Raw genomic sequence first — 6,000 nt, 5'->3', positions numbered from 1 at the left:
GCAGACTATAGAGAGCTTTTCGAGAGGTTCCCGGGTGGAGGTTTAGCAGCTCTCCCTAAGTTTATGTGAGTCTAGAGGTGCTGATTAGGGTTTTGTTCATATTCATTAATGGTTCTACTTTGGGCATTCAAATGATCAACTTCTGCAGTAGACAGAATTGTGGCTTCCAAAAATAAATTTCTACATCCTAATCTCCAGAATCTGTCCATATTATCTAAAATGGCACAAGATATGATTACTTAAGGATCTTGAGAGGAGGAGCTTATTTTGGATGATCTGGGTGAGCCCTTAAGTGCAATTACATGTATCTTATAACTGAGAGGCAGAGGGAATTTTGAGCCATAAGAGGATGAGGCAATGTGACTATAGAGTGATGTGGCCACAGACCAAGGCCTGTGGATCCACTGGAACTTAGAAGAAGCAAGGAATGGATTCTCCCTTGGAACCTTCAGAGGGAGAGTGGCCCTGGCTGATACCTTGATCTCAGCCTTCTGGACCTCAGAAGTGTGAGAGAATATATTTCTGTTGTTTGGTGCCACTGAGTTTGAGGTAATTTGCTATGGCATCAATTGCAAAATAACACATCCCCCATCAGAGACAGTTTATTTAAATACTTTGGGGCTGGGGTTTTGCTACAGACTGAATGTTTATGTTCCCTCCAAAATTCATTCGTTGAAATCTTAACCCCAATGTAATGTTATTAGGAGGTGGACCTTTGGAAGATAATGAGGTCATGGAGGTAGACAACTCATGAGCAGAATTAGTATAAAAGAGACCACAGCCAAACGGCGACCTTGTCTCTTCTGCCATGTGAGGTTACAGAGAGAAGACAGAGCCATCTTTGAATCAGGAAACAGACTTCACTGATCTATTGGCACCTTCATCTGGAACTTCCCAGCTTCCAGAACCATGAGAAATAAATCTGTGTTGTTTAAGCCACAGTCTATGGTATTTTTGTTATAGCAGCCTAAACAAATTAAGACAGGTTGCACTTTCCCCTGGAATTTTCCAGCGTTTCACCATTACTCGTGGTGTTGCTGCTGCAGTCTGGCACTGCTGAGCTTAGAGAATGGGATGGAACATGAGATGAGGAGAATCCGCATCCGGGGAGCATGATGGGGGTGGCTGGGTTGGTATGGATAGAGACATCTCTCTCTAAGCCACAAGGACCAAGGGGGCTATTACATCCAGTAGCTATGTTTTGTATTTAAAAGATGAGCTGATTTTGGAACTAGAGAGGATTGATAGGTGTCAGAGACAAGAAGAATGGGACACAGGTCAGCACGGACATGTTTTGTTTTGTAGTTAATACTGCGTCTTTACCAGTTTTAAATGACTCAGACTTGTATTTGACGAGTGTCTTGTGTCAGAGCCTTCTTTCAGGGCATTACTCAGCCTCTCACAGTTCAATCAGGAAAAAAAATGTCCGCTTCTTTTTTAAACTGTAGAGGTGGTTACATGAATGTTCATTACTGCATGATTCTTTACGTCATATAGATTTTATAAATAATCATATGTATCTTCTGATTATATGAGGATATTTTGAAATGCTCTCTACTAGCGAAGGAGTTATGATTGAAATTGACAATAATTGCTATTCCTTTTAGAAAAATAGCCCATGCACTGAACTACATTGTTGTGTATACAGCATCTGTTTCTATGGTGTCTGCCAGCGAGTTTAAATGAGTAATAGTGAATAATAATACCCCACATTCTTCATCACTGTAGATCCCAGATGTAGACTGACACTTTCCCTTCCGTCTCTGATGTTGGAAGATCTCCTTGGCCCACTTCTGCAGTTATTAGGACACAATCCCAGATTGGCTTCAAGTGAGCATCATATGGAGCTATTCACAAGCCAAGGATATGATTTATTACCTATGCAAGATGGTTTCACAGGGAAGCCACACTGATTATCTAGAAGGGTAATATCATAGTTTCTTGGTAATGACACATGAGTAAGTATCAATATGATTTTCATCATCACACCGTAAGTGTGAAAGAATATTAACATACAATGGGGCACATAGTAGGTGTGTAACACATGATCATTTATTTTGACAGCAGTGGCAAAAGTCTGTATCAGGGGACCTCGCTTATTTTCAGAGTGGAAAGGGAATAAACCAGGAAGGAATATGGCAAGATTTTTGACACGACCTGTTGGACACTGGCATTTTTCTTTGATGTGACCCACAGGACTTAGTCTGAATCTATATGGATTCTGCATGTCTTTCATACAGAAGCTTCTGTATTGAGGCATAGACTTTGGTGAGGCATATCAATGTGTTATTTAGAGGCATCAATTCATTCTTCTCTTTATATAGAAAGTTCAAATCTTTTCCAGCATCCCCACGGAGTGGTTATCCACTCATAACAAGGATCTCATCATCCTTGTTTTCACAGCTAGAGAGTTCTCTCTGTCAGTGAAATTTGATTTATTATCTCATAGTTTCTGTGAGTTAGGAGCACACCATAGGTGTGTCCTATGCTCAGGTTATAACAAGGCAGCAAACAAGATGTTGGCCACGTTATGTTCCTTTCTGGAGCTTGGGGTTCTCTTCTAAACTCACATGATTGTTAGAATTCAGTTCCTTGCAGCTGTGGGACTGAGATCCTTATTTCCTTGCTGACTGTTAGTATGGTCCACTCAGCTCCTAAAGACCACCAGTGTTCCTTACCACAGCCATTCTCACAGGCCTTCTCACAATATGACAGCTTACTTTTTCCAGACATTTCTTTCCAGCATTGCCTCTCCATGATTCTCTTAATTTTTTTCTTTTTTGCAACTCCATTTAGACATATATTGAATTTTTGTATTTTGTTCTTGTCTCTTTTAATTTTTTTTCAAATCTCTAGACTGTATTCTGGACATTTTCTTCATATCTATCCTGCATATAACTAATGCTGTTCTTAGCAGTTTTTAACCACTTATTTTTAAAAACATATCCACTGAGTTTTTAATTTAAATGCCTATATTTTTCATTTCTACTTATTAAAATTTATTTTTTTAAAACCGGTTATTTTCCCTTATGCTCCATTCTTTCATTAGAATTTTACCTTAACATTTGTATATTTCTTAACTTTCAATAGATGTTATGTTATTTCTGTTTACATAGTTATACATCATTTTAGACTTAGTTTTTTTTAAAGAAAACTAAAAGTTAATTATCAAGTCACTGAATTGTTCCCTTCCCACTCTAAAGTCTAAAACCAAAGCTACCGTATTTCCCCAAAAATAGGACTGGGTCTTATATTAATTTTTGCTCCAAAAGATGCATAAGGGCTTATTTTCAGAGGATGTCTTATTTTTTCATGTACAACAACCTACATTTATTCATGTACAAAAATCTACATTTATTCAAATACAGTCATGTCATCTTCTTCTGGAACATCGTTATAACTCTCCAAACCCCGAATTCTGGCTTGAATTTCTTGCAACTCCATTTCCTGTAGAACCACTGGCCCCAATTTTTCATGTCCAGCAATAGAGCTCTCTTTAAATGAGCACTTCTTGTCCATGTAGCCTGCTCGTCGTGCATTGGCAACACAGCTGTCGGTGATTTTATCCCATGACTTCTTCACTCAAGTCGTGACCTCATGCAGGCTAGGCTTCACAAAATTTTCACGCTGATTTCTCTCCATTGTATTTACAATGACGTCATTGATTTCCATGCGCAAATGGTCCTTGAGTGGCTTGTTCATTGCAATATCAAGAGTCTGGAGATAGGCAGTCATTCCTGTGGGAATCATTATTTGATCTATTCTTCTCTCTGCAAGGAAGTTCTTCATGTCTTTAGCGCTGTGAGTGCTGGCTGAATCCCACACTAGCAGACCTCTTTGGCCACCTCGCAGAACAAGTGGCAGCATTAAATCGACCCACTTCCTTATAACTGCTTGTGTGCTCCAGGTTTTTTAGGTTTCAAGAATATAAATGCCTGAAACATGTTCAATCTTATCTTTCTTGCCCTAGTGATGATTAGAGCTGGGGCTTTCTTTCCATCCAGACAAATTGCCAAAATACAGGTAACACACGCACTTTCATAACTGTGGAGGAAATGTAGATTGACGAGGCACCTCTCTGATCAATTGTCATTTGAGATCCTTGGCCCATAAACACTGCAGTTTCATCCAAAGCAATCATGTCGGAGAGTTGGTATTTAGAAAAGTCAATGCCATCAACAACGGACTTGAATACAAGTGCACATTTAATAACTTCAGTATCTTCCAGCTTGAACAGTGTTGTGGATCTTAGAGACAGTTCATATTGCTGAAGGAAGCCATCCAGTCAGTGTTGTGATGCTTTGAATTCTTCTGGGGATATTTCTAACTATGGTGCCATTGCAAGGGCAAATGCTTGAATATCAGCCCTGTGCACAACCAAAGCCTTTGCTCTCCTGTCAGCAATCCATTCACAGATGATGTCTTCCAGCGCAGGAAATAATGGTTGCCGACCTGATCCATACTTGCACTTCTTGGCATTTCCCTCGTCCACCTGTTGACTGAGGTTATTGTATTCTATTCGCCATCTTTGGACCATTGGGAGATTCAACTTCTTCTCTTTGCAGAAAGCCATAAGATTCTTGCCCGTCAAGTACATGATTCCTTTCTTGTACTTGACGGAATAGCTCTTTCTTTTTGCACTCATCTTGCCTTGGGGTCAAAATATTACTCCCTTTAAATCTACCATTAAATCAAGTGTTAATTGAAGACTTACAAGACAGGAGTGGCAACAAAAATGATGACAGTTAAGAATGATGGTCCTATTTTGACAACAAGAAAAAAAATTAATCCTGGAATATCCAAATGGGAGAGATTACAAAACTTTTTCTGTCATCCATTTTACAGTAAAAAATGCATTCCTAAACCTGGTTCAAAAAAAAAAAAAAAAGAAAAAGAATGATGGTCCACACTAAAGATTCTAATATGAATCTTCATGTGAGAATTGACATTTTAGAATCTTCATACGGACGTTACAACACACAGTGTATTAAATTATGAAGATTCATATTAGACACAAGCACGACTGTTCATTATCAAGTGCGCACGTTATTCGTACGTTGTGTCTGTACTCCGATTGATAATTCATCAATAAGTCTCGAGTTCATCTGTTTATGTAGGCATTTACCTCTTATCCAAAGGTGCCCATTGGGTATTTACAAATACTTAATCATAATTTATATTATCATTTATTTTAAGTATTAAAGTCAATAATATTATTTATTTATATTTAATTATATATTAATATTTTAATTTTATAATTCAATATGTTCATCGTGTGTTGCAACAGATGTACTAAATATGTCTGTCTGGTTGACGATCTTAACTGGGGCTTATTTTGGAGGTAGGGCTTATATTACGAGCATCCTGAAAAATCATGCTAGGGCTTATTTTCCTGTTAGGTCTTAATTTTGGGGACATACAGTGTTAAAATAAAAAGTTTACCTGAAATGACTGCTTTCTTTGAGATGATATTCTATTGCATTTAGTGTAAATAAAAACAAACATCATCTTCTTTTATCTTTTTTTCAATGGTGCTGCTTTTCCTAGATTTCCTGTCTTGGTTAATGGCAATATCATCTACTCAGTAGCTCAAGTGGACACAATGAAGTCATCCTTAACTCCTCCCTGTCAATAACCTACCTCATCCAAATGGTATGCAGTGCCTTCAAAATGGTACCACATCCAAATGTAGTTAAGTGATGCTTAACTCTTTCCTCTCAGTAATCTACCACCTGTAAATGGTACCAATCGACCATATCTAAATGGTACCAAGCACCAAATCGTACATGGTTTTACTTCTTAAATGTCTCTGACATCACTTCTATCTCCTTTTCCACTGCTAAACATCCTTACTGTCTCCCACCTGGACTATTATTCATACATAATAGTTTTCCACCTCCAAACTCTCTCTCTTTCAGTCAATCTTCAAAAATATTTACATTTTTATAAAATAAAAAGTTGTATTTCATGCACTGCCCTTCTCTGTTTTCAATCTTTTCT

The sequence above is a fragment of the Rhinolophus ferrumequinum genome, chromosome 2 (assembly GCF_004115265.2).
Source record: "Rhinolophus ferrumequinum isolate MPI-CBG mRhiFer1 chromosome 2, mRhiFer1_v1.p, whole genome shotgun sequence".
Lineage (NCBI taxonomy): Eukaryota > Metazoa > Chordata > Mammalia > Chiroptera > Rhinolophidae > Rhinolophus > Rhinolophus ferrumequinum.
The sequence above is the reverse complement of the archived record's forward strand: the minus strand, read 5'-3'. Positions refer to the sequence as shown.